This window comes from Camelina sativa, chromosome 14, assembly GCF_030686135.1.
Source record: "Camelina sativa cultivar CO46 ecotype springtype chromosome 14, ASM3068613v1".
NCBI lineage: Eukaryota > Viridiplantae > Streptophyta > Magnoliopsida > Brassicales > Brassicaceae > Camelina > Camelina sativa.
In genome coordinates, this window is record NC_141893.1 from 25,608,820 (window position 1) to 25,621,008 (window position 12,189).

Genomic DNA, 12,189 nt, shown 5'->3' on the forward strand with positions numbered 1-12,189 from the left:
GAGAAACAAGGACAAATCCGAGCATGTACCCGAAGGAGCCATCGAGCTGGAAGAACAGTCCGAACCCCAACACGATCGAGGAGGATCCGAGAGCAGGAAGAACAACCCGAAGATCTACCCGAGGATAACCCAACCTCATCTTCATGCATCCCATCGAGTAGACCCTCGGGCAGGACTGAGCGACTCAAAACACTTTTCACACTTAGTTAGGATCTATTTTATATCTTTTTGTCATTTCTTTAGATCTCTACTTTGTACTCTTTATTCTCTACTCTATCGTTTATTACAATGCAATTTTCATTCGTATATGCTTTTGTTTCTCTTGCAATGAATTCCGAGTAGTGTAGTAAAGTTTCTAGGGATGGGATAGACGATTTCGTGTTCTTGATTAGTTAGGATGTCTTAGTTTGATTGTATATGTTTAATAGATTCCCTTCTAGATTGGTGTTCTTAATGCTGTCAACAAACCGAGAGGGTGAGATTAGATCTAGGGCGTTTTACCACCAAGAGGTGTAGATGAAATGCTTGAATCAACCAATGCTAGAGGTTTACTCACTTAGCCTAAGAGATTAGATGAGTAGGGGGTTTACTGACAATAATGAATCGGTTCTTATTGCCTGCTTGGTCATGTTTCTCCAATGAGAGTTGGGTAGGGGAGTGATCAAGGTTGATTGTTTCTATCACGAGAGTGTTTTAACAAGATATTAGAGATTCATTGTCTAGGGAATATTTGCTTGAGGCATGTAAGACATCCGTATTGGTCAGGAACATTTAGGATTCAATTACCGCATCCTTAGAAGCTTTCGTATTTTAATTGCTTGCATTTTTATTCATCACTCAATCCCTTACCTGAACAAGTACATGATCACCTGCTTCGAGTAACCCCTCGAGTTGTTCATACCTTCTTTGCTTACTCGATCACCCCACCCGATCCTGTACTCGAATGCTTGCATCGAGTGCTAAGATCGTGTGGTTCCTTGTTTATATTCCTTTCTTTTATTATTTTAGGATTGTTAGACAAAACTCCATTATTGCTTGGCTTGACTTGCACTGTTCTGATTGCATCCTTCCTGCTAGCATAAACAACCATTTGGATTGATAACCCTTTGTACTACAACTGCATAGGGAATTGATACCCTGGGTGGAAAAGCCTGTTATCAATCATGTTTCTTTGTGCATTGCCTGGTTTGTTTTATTGTTTCTTGATTGTGGCATGAGAGATCTTATTGTTTGTGTGTATAGCCCAGTAGATGGGAGAATTGCCTCAGTGAGTGTTTATAAAATACTCATGCATCTCAATTTGTGTTTGCGGTGCAGGTAGGCAAGGTATGATCGTGGAATCAAGACAATGAAGAGGAGGATGTTTTAGAGGCTCGGTTGTTTGCTCTGTGTATTTATTAGGATGCTAGAGTGGAATTTAGTGGTCTAGAACGGATGCTAGGGTTGCCGGTTTTATGATTGGTTATGTTCTGGATTGTTGTTGGAATTGATATTATGTTATTTCTTTATTTGGTATTGGATTATTTGAATGATTTATTTGTTTTCCGCTATTGTTATTGATTGGGCTAGGTTGCTAGTAAGTATGAGATCACAAGATAATAGGAAAAAAAACGGATCGGATTGTTTCATTTTGGTATCAGAGCCCATACGGTTCTAGGTACGGGTCGCTGTGTGTTTTGTGTAGTGGATGTTGGATTGAATGCTTGTGTGTGACATGGGGTCCTAGAACATCCTCTTCAAGCCTACTTTTTGATTCCACGGTGAGTTGTGTTCCTTGTGTAGTAGGGTTGTTTGTTTGCTTAGCATTCTGTTTTTGGTGATACAGATGGTTAGAGGAGAGGGAACTGCTGGTCGTGGGCGTGGTTGTGGTCGTGGTCGTGGCCGTGGACGGGAACAGGTTCCTAAGGTCAGTATGAGTGTGGCTCATAGCATGGCCAATGAGGAGGTGGCAGAGTCGCAGGTACATCCTAGAGTGTCTAGAGACCATGCTGGTATTGGTATCGGCAGGGCTGATGGGCTCGGTATCGGTACCAGTGTTTCCCCGGGAGTGGGGGTTGCAGCGGAGGGTGCTCCAGGTAGAGAGGATATCATGGCGAGCTTCCTAGCTCATGTATTGGTACGGCTTCCAGCAGTGGCGCCGCCAGCAGTTGGTGTGCAGGCTCCTGTGGTGCCGCCAGTGGTTGGTGGGCAGATTCTAGTGGTGCCGCCAGTGGTTGGTGGGCAGGGTCCAACGGTTCAGCATGTGGCTAGAGTGCAGGTAGGTGTGCAGCCGGGGGCCATGGTAGTGGATGCATAGCATGTTTAGATGCTGGTGCAGCTACGACATGTGGGTGCGGGAATTTTCCCAGGAGGCACAGATCCAAGTGCAATGGATGAGTGGAGAGAGCGAAAGGAGGATATTTTTCAGTTGCTCTGGTGTCCCGACCACTATCGGGTAGACTTAGCAGCGCACTACCTTTCGGGAGATACGAGGGTCTGATAGAGCTCGGTGACGACACGGAGAGTGCAGCGTGAGATGACTTGGAAGGACTTTGTGAGAGAGTTCAACTCCAAGTATTTTCCGTAGGAGGCACTTGATCGCATGGAGGCACGGTTCTTGGGTTTGAAACAGTGAAATCGTACTATGAGGGAGCTGGACGCAGAGTTCAGTCTGCTTGTGGGGTATTCAGGCTGGGATTTGGAGCCAGAGTTGGCTCAAGTGCGGAGGTTCTTGTTGGCTCTACGTGATGACCTGCGGACTCGGTGTAGAGTGAAGAGCTATGCTACGAGAGTAGAGCTGGTGGAGACTGCAGCTGGGATAGAGGATGACTTGAAGTCACAAGTTGTGGTGGTTAGTCCTCCAGTGCAGCTGAAGCGGACTCAGCCGCATTCTGCTTCTGGAAAGGGTGGTAAGCCTGCGCAGTGGTAGAAGAGGAAGTTTGATGCTATGAGAGGTCAGGATCCAGTGGTGTGGGCTTCAGGTGCAGCAGTTTGGAGCATAGGGTGGCGAGTTGTCCCTAGAGGGGCAACCAGCCATCACTACTGACGACTCATGTGTGTTACCACTCTAGGGAGGCGGGACATCGCAGATCGTCGTGTCCTAAGCTACATCTGATGGCTGTGGCGGCAGTGCAGTCAGGAGTGCGGCAGGCGGGATAGACGAAGTTGTCGTTGCTAGCGGCACCGCGCTTGTGTACGACAGTTGTCGTTTCTGTCATATTTGATTATTATGGGTGTTTGTGATGAATGTTAGGGTTCTTAGTGCATAAGGTGTGTGTAGGGACCTTATTGGTGGGAGGACTTCTGTCCTATGTGTTGTTTGAATTCGGAGCTTCTCATTGCTTCATTACCCTAGAGTGTGCCGAGAAGGGCAACATTCGTGTAGATCCCGGGGAGCAGTTCATTGTTTCAGATATTTGTAAAAAATTGTATCGACATAACATATTTGGTGATTACTAAAGTAAATATGTTTTGCTTGATTTCTTGTTTTGTGATATTTGTATCACTTGAGTTATATGGTCGTGACTAGTTCCATCATGAAACCTTAAAAAACATGCGATATTTTGAAAACTTCAAACTTTGTTTGGTATATTTTTTTACATGTTGGTTTTTTTGTTAAGTGAAAGATTATACTTTCATCCGTAAAATATTCATTTTAGAATTCTTAAATCAGAAAAAATTCGAATATACCCATTTATTTTTTATTTGGACTTTTAATACATCATCTTTTTACATACTTGAAAGCTTTCCAAGCATGATAGGAGGTGTCAAGAATATAGCTTAGCAGTTGGTTCAGAAGATAAAGTTTTACCTTCATTATTAGGCAATCAAATCGAAACCTCAATTACTGGTTCACCTGAAGCCAGCAAAAACAACAAGAGGTGTAATAGGAAGCGAACTCATCCGAGAGAACAAATTTCTTGTAACTCCTTATCTTTAAGAAAGGCATAATGCATAGAGACCTTAAACCTGAAAATTTACTCATAAACATTTTGCATTTCACAACTATAATTTTCAAAATATTGTTGTTTACTATTTAAAAATCTCAATTTTAGGTACTACCAATGGACCCATAAAATTGTAAATTTTTTCTTAAGAAATTCTTAATTTCACTTTTTGTAAAATTTACAATGAATTTTTTTTAGCAACTTTATTAAGTACCAGTCAATAGAGATGCTCTTATGTGCTAGGAAAACTCTTGTAAATATATGATATCCTACAGAGGTAGCTCTGAAACTGAGATATGCATTATGTAATATGCTAATTATAGATAGCTTCATGTCTTCTTTTCATGACTACTAAAGAATAGCAAGGTATCTTACCTCATTTTGATGCAAACTAGGTTAAAGCAGAAGATACTCTCTATGTTATTAAGAAAAACATTCTGATAAACATAGACTTCACTTGAAAGAGCAATAAACGTAGACTTCTACGACGAGCAGTTAAATCAATTTTGTGAACCAGGTTGTGACATTGTGAATGGAATTCATATGCACATAAAAGAAATTTTTGATGCATGGTTTAATCTAAAGTGTTTCCTTCTCTATTGATTTTGTATCAGTTACACATGCTAAAATGTTATAGATTGGTTAATGTAGCTATGAAACTATCACCATTAATTTGTGGCTAAATGTAGCTACGAAACTATCACCATTAATTTGTGGCTAACTGTAGCTACGAAGCTATCACTATTAATTTGTGGCTAATTGTAGCTACGAAAAGGTTAGTGGCAATATTAGGCACGAATTGGGCACACTAATTGGGTGGCTAACTAGCCACATTTTTGTGACCACATTGTTTGTGATAATATAGCCACGAATTTACAAAGTAACAATTTAGTAACTAAGCTATGTAAGCCACAATATTTGTTAGTGGCATTATTGTGACAAGGTAGCTACTAATTTTATGAACAGTCATGACAAAGTTAGTAGCTTTCCAAAGGTACAAAAATAATTTGTTTGGTGGCTGATTATTTGCCAAATACAATAATATTAATTACTAAAAACAAAAACCTATAACGAAAAGCCAAATTCACAAAACTTGAAATCCAAATAGCGATATTTACATTACCATAAGTAGTCTTATCTATACATATTACCAAGAAGACTTAATAAATAACAATAATTAGTCCTATCTTACATTTTACCAAAAGACTTGCTAAATAAAAGTATATCTGTTAGAAAGTTTTAACAAAAAACATAACCATCATTGCCCGAAATTTGAAAACCTAATGATGCACACAAGGCATCTAAGTTGCATGTGTGTAAAGCTAGAGAAGGAGAAGGAGATGTAAAAGTGGGAGCTGGACCAGCTATTGTAAAAGCTAGAGCATGACCAGCAGCAGAAGTTGTAGCAGGAGCAGCAACAGCAGATGATTGTCTAATTCCAAGAGACGAAATGATCAGATTAAGTGTTTGTCGTGATGCAACCAGCTCTTCCAAAAGCGTTCCCATGTTAGTATTCAAATCTTCAACATTGGTGTTGAGTGTCTTGAAGTTTGTCTCCAAACTAGAGATGCACAATTCCATGTCCAAGTTGTGAGAGACAAAAGCAGCGACTTTTTCAGATGGATTAATTTTCGGTACTGAACATTGTCGATTCCATAGACATACCTATTTTTGGACTGCCGACGCTGTGAGAGAAACAAAACAAATATCAATATATTCAAAAGCAAACATATAAATATATAATGCAAATAGACAAACTTAACCAATCAAACAAAACAAAAAGAGAGCAAGACATTTCCAATATGTACATACCATAGAGCATGAGGCATTAAGAAAGATAAAAGATTTTTTAGAGTGTACCTTGAGATATTCTTTGTTCAACAGAATACTAGAAGGAATAGCACCAAATATGGCAGTTTGTCTGTGGGGAGAACCATCTTCAAATGTAATCTGTGCAGCAGTTTTCTCTACTTCGATTACAAAACACTCAGCACGAGGTTCGATGAAAGTTCCATCTTTGAGTGTGTGTGTCTTCCGCACAAGATCAGTGAAGGCTGGTGGTTCATCTAAACCATACTAATCATCTACAAAAACAAAGAGGAAATATTAGTACATATATGAAAGCAAATAATAACATAAGAGAAGTATAACAATTACCATCTCATGCTCAATCTGCAAAAAAAACCGAGAACCTGCACAATGCTTGTGAATACCTTTGCCATCATGATTGAATAAGCGGCTTCCAGCAGCATTCTTGCTCTTCTTCTTTGCTGATTATGTTTCCCAATACTCCATTAGAATGTTCGTATCAGTCTCGCCAATGTACTGGAGTTTCTGATTTGCCCTCTTCTTTTTGCTGATGAGGTCACAAACTGAAATTATATTGTGCTTCTTCCAATGAAAGTGGACAGTGTCATGAAAACGAGTTCCCAATAAAAGTATTGCTACAACAAAAAAAGGGAGAAGAGAGATTAGTAGTTTGTAAGTTAGTTGGAAAATATTGTTGACTTGGAGTATAGAAACATTAATTACCACAAAAGTTTTCCACCAAATATCTTTCCTCTCATCAAGAATCTGTGACCAGTTCCTCTATGCTCCCCTGAAATTGGTTTTCAATGTTGTTCGAACAAACTTGTAGACGGAGGGGTCAACACCAAACCTCAAAGAAGAGAGATAAATTAGATTCAGCCCATGAACAAACGAACACAATTGTAGTTCTTACAAACTAACCATAGAGTTCTATTGAGTTTCCTTGGGTGGAGGTGTGGCTAAGATTATTTTTCATGAGAACTCAGCAATGCATTAAGAGTTCGCTGGCTGTAGTTGTTTGCGTGTGAAGACGCTGTGCTTGTAGAACATGTGGCTCCTAGCGGTATGGATCATTGTGGTATGGCACCTGGTGGCATCCATCTACGTTGAAGCTATGCAGTTAAAGCACGAAAAAAAAACAAAAATTAGGTGCTGTTAATAACAAGTCAAGTAAACAAATCCACAAAGTTGAGTTAAGTTTAAAGATAGAACAAAGCCAAGTTTAGAATCTACATCTACGAATCCTAACCATCATAAACATGTTCTTAAGACAGTGAAATGAGTAAAAGCTCATATTATAGACATAGTTACACACTATTAAAGCAAATACACAAGTAAAGTTAGAACAAGAAATATTACACATGTTTAAACTAGCAAATAGCAACACAAAACAAGCAATTGACAACACTTAAAGCAAAAGCTAAGTGTCAGAAGAGATAAAACAGCAGAAGAACAATATTCAAATATCTAGAACTCTTATCTCATTTTTCATCCATAGGAGAAATTGCTATTTTTTTTTCAATTGTCAGCCTATATATTGGCATCTCGATGAAGATTCAACGTATGTCTTCTACATCACGCGGCAAGATCCATCCTTGATTTAAATTTATATTTCTTCTTCCCAGGAACATTTAAAACCGTGTTGATTGAGATTATCAAAAAGGTTCTTCTCGATATGCATATGTAAAGGTTATGTCGAAGAAGAAGATTTTCCCATTATGGCAACTCCCAAAATATACTCTTTTAACCTAATTATGATGAAAACCATATCCATTGATAGTTCGAGCAAGCTACTGGTGTTTGTTCCCTTCACAATCGACAGTTCTAAATAACACCATAATATTGTTTATTCTTTCGTGAAGAATTATCTCTCCATTCAACCATGGTAGATGATCATCTAATACTTCTTTCCCTCGTCGAAAGGCCTGAACATTACGCATGTATAGATGATCTTGAGGTAAAAAATTCTGTGGGAATCAAACCAACTATGTTTCTTTCCATTTGTTAACAAAAATGATTTTGTCACACGTAGACAATATGGACACGATAAACGACCATGCGTCGTCTAACCAAATAACATGCCATATGCTGGGAAGTTGCTGATTGTCCACATCAACGCAACTCGCATCGTGAATTTGACCTTTCTTGATACACCATATGCTTCCACACCGACAATTCATAGATTTCGCAATTATTCGATCAACGGTTGAAGATAAATATCTAGACTTTTTATTGGATGATTTGGCCCGGGAATGAGTGCCTCCCCATTCATACCAACAAGATTAAATCAATATGTTGATAAGCTTAGATAAATACTGTGACTTTCGGAAACAAAAGTAGAATATATCTCATTAAAATGTTTCCATGCTACTCCATCAAACGGGTGCTGCATTTCTCTTTTGGTAGACATATGTTAATCATGCCAACGCATAGGCGCTGTAGTCGATGTAGTCACCTCTAACTGGTATAACCTCTTCAACCGATCTATAATCGGCAAAACATTCTCTGCTTAGGTCTATCTTTTCCTTTCCCATTGTTTGAGTGGTATCTATCTTTATTACAGAACTGCATCGATCTCGATCGTCTCCTTTCCAAAAGAGCATGCAATTATTCTCACAAACATCAATCTTATATACTGGTAGCCCAAGCTCTCTTGTCAGTTTTTTTGTCTCGTAATATGATGCAGGAGCTTTATTTGGTGTGGGAAAAACAGCTTTAAAGGTCTGTGATAGCTCATTAACGCATGCTTTCACCATATTGTAATATGATTTTGCTTTCAACATACAGGACGCTAGGTACAACTGAGAAATTCCTTCCGGATATCCATCTTAAAGAGGCTCTTTAGCGGCTTCAAAAGCTTTGAGAACACTATCAACATATGCCTCTTCGTGTGTTGTTTCCATTTTATTCTCCAATATATGTGGAGATGCCACCTTTGGTCCAATGTTAACATTTGCATATGGAAAATACTCATAAGTATTTCTTGGAGATTGAAAATTTGTAGCATTTGGCGGCAACATTGCTTCTTCACCGGTAAAATGACTTGCCCTCAAGGATTCTCAACATCATAATAATGTTCTCCATGGTTCAGCCAAATATAATAATTTGCTTTAAACCCCTCTCGATCAAGATGTCTACTGACCGTTCTTGCATCACGCTGCTTTCCATTCTTACACCAAGCACAAGGACACATCAAAGTGTTGATTTCCCGATAAGATGTTTGATTACAAGCAAATTTGATAAAAACATCAATCCCCATCATAAATGTTTCTAAAACACAATATCTTACTGGATCAATATGTTGATCCGTCCACTCTCGACTTTGAAAATAATAAGACTTGAAACTTTTGAAAAGAAAAAAAACAACTCCCTCACGATTTTTTTTCTTACTTACTTAATGGCTTTGGAAAATGAAGCCGGAAACATTTTGTTTTTATAGAAAACGTTAGCCATGACCCAGCCACAAATAAAATGTGGCTAATATAGCTATGATTTGTTCTCATAGCCACAAAATAGACATTTCATCAATTCATAGCTTCATGAAGTCATGATTACGCCACTAAAATATACCGTAACAAATGTTTTGAGTATATTCCATGCACTATTACTCCTGCAAACTCTCAATCATTGTCAGACTAGTTGGATTTGATGGCTCATTTGGTGGGGTAGCCACTAAAATGTCACGAATGATTTTAGTGGCAACATCTTAGTCACGATTTAGCTACAAATGATTAGGTGGCTATATAGCCATGTCACTTTTCCTTTGATGGGATGGATAACTCGATGACGTAGCCACGAATGGGCCACAAAAATAATTTGTGGCAGAGTCACGATTTAGCTACGCGGCCTTTCGTAGTTATAGAGTGATAACATCATTATTTTACCCATTTTAGCTATAGTTTTAGTATGCATTTAGGATGAATTTGACATGATTTGAAGGCTTTAATGTCTATTATCAAGTAGTTTAGGTATCAAGAAGGTTTTACAGGTTTTATAGCAAAAAAAGACCAAAAGACAAGGAAAATACGTTTAAGGAAAGATTCAGAGCTTTACAGTCCGGGCAACTTTTGAAGAATTTATACAACTCACATTTCGACGTACTTGGTGTCTATGGAAATATGGAAGAGTCATCTTTCTCCTCGAAGTGGAATCAAGTCAATCCATTCATTCATCCAGAAGGTATACCCAATTTACCGAGACATGTTACAAACCAACATAAAGAGAACCATTCAGCCAATGGGCTTTTTATTGAAGGCCTGACCAGCGACCACCACGGCGGCCCAGTCCAAGTCTTCACCTCATTCTAGAACCTTCATGCACCGCCTTTGCCATGCACTTAACAAGAAAAGTCGTTTATACCCCTACAAAACCATACACCTAGACAAAACCATATAAATATTTTTCTAAGCCCTATGGTTTAGGGTGTGCCTTCAAAGTACCTTCACCGAGCAGCCAAGAGATCACGACCAGAGGAGCAGACAACGACCTGAAGCCCTCTCTCGTCCCTCTCTTTGAAGCTTTGAGATCCACCAACTCTTTTCTATTCTATTTGTTTTGTTCTTTGTTTCTAAAGGAAGAAGATCCTTATAACTTTGTTTGACAATCATTGAAGTAATATCTAAATCCCTTTTCTCTAATTATTCTTTTATGTTTATGAATTGTTTAAACCTTGCTTTGATGATTCCCTTAGACATGCTAGAGTAGTTTTCTAGTTGGGTTTAAAGGGATAAACAAAAGGGGGAGATGATCTTAGTTTAGGTGGCAATTTTTAAGGTTTGTTAGATCTATATTCTTGTTTACTCTATACTTTAATTCTAAGTCTTTGTTTAATGTTTTAAGTTAGCCTCATGAACTAACTATGATCTAAAGTGTGTGTGTGTTGCCAAAAGCTTGCATGTGTGCTTGACCTAGCTTAGATGTGTTAGGAGTCATAGGAAGCACATACCCCTTACCTATGGAATCTCATGGATTAGAATCGAACTTGTTTAAAATGCTTTGATCTATGTGTCATTGCCTGCGATAGTTGAGTCTCGGAGTATAGAGATCTTAGACGGTTACCTTGTGAACTATAAGTTAACGGTTCATTCTGTTTCGTAGTCCGAGTTTTAGATAAACAAACCAATCCTAAACTTTCCTAGATAGATAGATCATTGATCCCCTGCGATCCCTTGATGCCCAACGCTTGTTTAATTTATTTTACTTGCTTTTATTTATGTTTATTGCTTACTTACGACCGTGACAACCTAAACCCCTATTTTTATTGAGTTCTAGCCTTACTTACTTCCGACGGATTCCGTTAAACAACAATTCTCTCTCTGTGGGATCGATCCTTAAATACTACTATCGATTAGCTGTGCACTTGCAGCAGTTGTGTGGTCTTTTAAGGTAAAAGATTTGAAGTGATAAAAACCACGCACATCATAGAGTCATCTTACTTTTCTGCGGTTTAGTGTGACAGGATGAATAATTTGGTGGAAGAACCACGAAAATTGCCACAAAGTTTGTTGTGTCTATTTAGCCATTTATGTTTATGTGACTTTTCGGTGACAAAGGTTGTCACGTTGTGTATTCGTGATTATTTCATGGCTAATTTGTCATAAGGTTGCTATGAATATTGTTGCTGTTTTATTCGTGGTAAATAAATTTTTTTGTCACCCATACAAAAACGTGGCTATACGTTTTTTTTACTAGTGGCTTGAATGACCTGAACCTCTTCTACAACCTTAAGCACTTGATCACGATACACATAAATCGGCTGACTTTTTCTGACTTCCTGATTCACAAATAAACAGATGCAAGAACATGTCAATATGTCAGGATAAGTTTTAGTTTTTGCCATGGATATTAACTCAAAGAAACATACAATCTGAATTTATTACGATTACATGCTAAAATGAATATCTGGTGGTTGAGTCTGTATTAAAAAGAGATAATGGAGAAAAACACCAAAAAAATGGATAGCACTTGAACTTCTTCTAAACCTAATTTCTCTGCCAAATCTTGAGATTTTTGTTTTGCATCCATATCATTTTCATGCTGCATGACAAGTACAAGCAGTCAGCTATAACTTGACATATGACTGAAAGTATCACCAACTTTGATAGATGTCATAGGCAATACATTTTCACCGGCCATTACATATTCCTTAATGAAATTTATTTGGTCCTCAAACACTGTAACACCCGCGAACCAAAATCCTGGTTTGGGGATTGCATCGGTCGATGCAGAAGGTGCATCGGTCGATGCAGGTTCAGTTTTCTGCGTTTTGACTTAAGTGAAGCGCTGCGTTTTGGGCAAAGGGAAGAGAAAAACCCTTAAGTCGATTATTTTGTCTCATTAGTCGACTTTGGCCGTTTTTGAGAGAAACAAAGGAGAGAAAGAGTGTTCTTGGTGTTCTTGGTGATTTTTGTGGGTTTGTGGTATTTCCTGGTGAGATCTGAGGCTTAGAACGTTG

General features: G+C 38.5%; 1 pseudogene; it reads right to left on the reverse strand.

Annotated features, from left to right (window-relative positions):
* Positions 1 to 7,757: 7,757 nt before the first annotated feature.
* On the reverse strand, positions 7,758 to 11,870 carry LOC147928606 (uncharacterized; annotated as a pseudogene).
* Between the last annotated feature and the right edge of the window lie 319 nt (positions 11,871 to 12,189).